At 33.2% G+C, this 2500-nt stretch overlaps 1 protein-coding gene across 1 annotated transcript in view; it reads left to right on the top strand.

Moving 5' to 3' along the window:
* LOC123518557 overlaps positions 1–2500 on the top strand; it is a 17769-nt gene that overhangs the window by 5604 nt on the left and 9665 nt on the right. The window lies entirely within an intron of this gene.

Genomic DNA, 2500 nt, shown 5'->3' with positions numbered 1-2500 from the left:
AGAGAGAGAGAGAGAGAGAGAGAGAGAGAGAGAGAGAGAGAGAGAGAGGAAAAAGGAGTATTAGATTAATTTGTAAGCATTTAAGTGATTAGATAGATTGATAAATAGATAGTAGATAGATAGATAAGTATATAGATAAATAAATAGATAGATAAATGAATAGATAGATTTATCGACAGATAGATAGATAGGTAGATAGATTAAACTCAGATACTTAGAGGGATGGATATTAGATAAGTAGATAAACGAATAGATAAACAAACAGAGGCAGTTGTGGAAAGAAAAGAGATTAATTAACAGATAAAGAAAATGTAAAAAGACCGAAAGACTGACAGACAGGTAGACATCATAAAAGAAGGAAGAAAAGATAAACAGATAGAAAAATATAGGAGGTGGAAAAAGATAGGAAGACAAACAGACAGGAACAGAAGAGAGAGAGAGAGAGAGAGAGAGAGAGAGAGAGAGAGAGAGAGAGAGAGAGAGAGAGAGAGAGAGAGAGATACCTGCGTAGAAAAAACAGAGAGAGAATAAGAGAAATAGACAAACACATGGCCGGATATGGTGTGCAATGCTTAATAGTGTGTGTTGCAGACTATTGCACACACACACACACACACACACACACACACACACACACACACACACACACACACACACACACACACACACACACACACACAGTTAATATTACCATGTTCTCGCCCCATATAACTCAGTAAAACAATTCATTAGTTGATAAAATTATGCAAAAAAAAATGAGAGAAAGACTATAAATCTCTTTAATGCAAATAATACAATAATAAAAGAGCAGGTGTGTGTGTGTGTGTGTGTGTGTGTGTGTGTGTGTGTGTGTGTGTGTGTGTGTGTGTTGTGTGTCTTGTTTTTTTCTCTCTCTCCAGTAAGGTAAATAATTTTGAAGCTTGTAAGATGTGTGTGTGTGTGTGTGTGTGTGTGTATGTGTAAAGTAAATAATTTTCAAGCTTGTAAGGTTAAAAATGGCATTAAATTTCACGTGTTTATAATCCTTTTGTGCTGTTGCCGATATATATTTTTTTTCATTTATTTATATACTGATTTTTTTAAGGAGAAAATTTGTTGTGCCTTGGGATAAAAAAAAAAGAAAAAAAAACATTAAAAGATTCGTGAGGAAGGAAAAAAAAAATGTAAATATATAAAAATCACATGTTTATATAATCATTTCCTCTCAGTTCATTTTCATAATTGCGTTGAATACTTAGAGAAAAAAATGAACGATGAATAAAGAAACTAATAAATAGAATAAAAAATTAAGCATATTCCATTACAATCATTCGCAGGTGAACTAAATCATAGGAAGTTAATTTTTTTTTCAAAGTTAATTATGATGCACGTGGCACACAGAGCATTATACATCAAAATAATACAACTGTGAGCCTTCCAATCATCCTTTTGCTACAGTAATTCAGAATGTATTAGTTTTGAAGTTAATACGCAAACATACATACATACATACATACAAAGGATATTGTGTAAGAGAGAGAGAGAGAGAGACAGACAGACAGACAGACAGACAGACAGAGAAGGATAGATTAGTACATTAAGAAATATAAAAAGAATAGAAAAAAAGGGAGGAAGAAGCGGAGAATAAAGAGAGGAAAGGGAAGAAAGAGAAAGAGAGACATAGACACGCACAACAATAAAGGAAAGATGAAGAATGAACGCAAAATAAAACAGGAGAAAGGGAGCAAGGAGAGAAGAGAGAGAGAGAGAGAGAGAGAGAGAGAGAGAGAGAGAGAGAGAGAGAGAGAGAGAGAGAGAGAGAGAGAGAAATAAAAATAGTGTGTAAAGGAGAATATGAAAGGAGACGAGGATGACGGAATGAAAGGGAAAAATGATGAAAACAAGGTGAGAGAGAGAGAGAGAGAGAGAGAGAGAGAGAGAGAGAGAGAGAGAGAGAGAGAGAGAGAGAGAGAGAGAGAGAGAGAGAGAGAGAGAGAGAGAAGCAGGGATCTCAGTACTGTCTCTCCTATCACTAATGTAAAAAATAATAACAACCTATCAATAAAACCTTAAAAAAAAAAAAAACTTAGAATCAGAGGAAATGAAATTCGAACCTTTGTAATATAGTGAAATTAAAACACTTAAGACTTTCCCCTATTAATAATGAAGAAAAATTAAGACTCTTTCTCCTACCAATAATAATAAACTATTGAAATATCTCTAGAACCCCAAAAACACTTAAAAATTCGAGTAAATTTCAAGTAGAGCTTTTGAAATATAGTAAAATTTAGACTGTTTCCCTTATCAAGATGAAGAGAAATGAAGGCTGTTTTTCCTGCCAATGATAAACCATTAAACTGTCCAAAACACTTGAAAACCAGAGGAAATTTTAACTAGAGGCTTTATAATATAGTAAAATTTAGATCCTTGTGACATTTTCGATTTAATGAAGAAAAAAAATAAGACTTTCTCCTGACATTATTAAACCAGAAACATAAAAACACTTCTTCAAAAACCAGAG

The sequence above is a fragment of the Portunus trituberculatus genome, chromosome 6, assembly GCF_017591435.1.
Source record: "Portunus trituberculatus isolate SZX2019 chromosome 6, ASM1759143v1, whole genome shotgun sequence".
NCBI classification, from domain to species: domain Eukaryota; kingdom Metazoa; phylum Arthropoda; class Malacostraca; order Decapoda; family Portunidae; genus Portunus; species Portunus trituberculatus.
The sequence above is the reverse complement of the archived record's forward strand: the minus strand, read 5'-3'. Positions and strand labels throughout refer to the sequence as shown.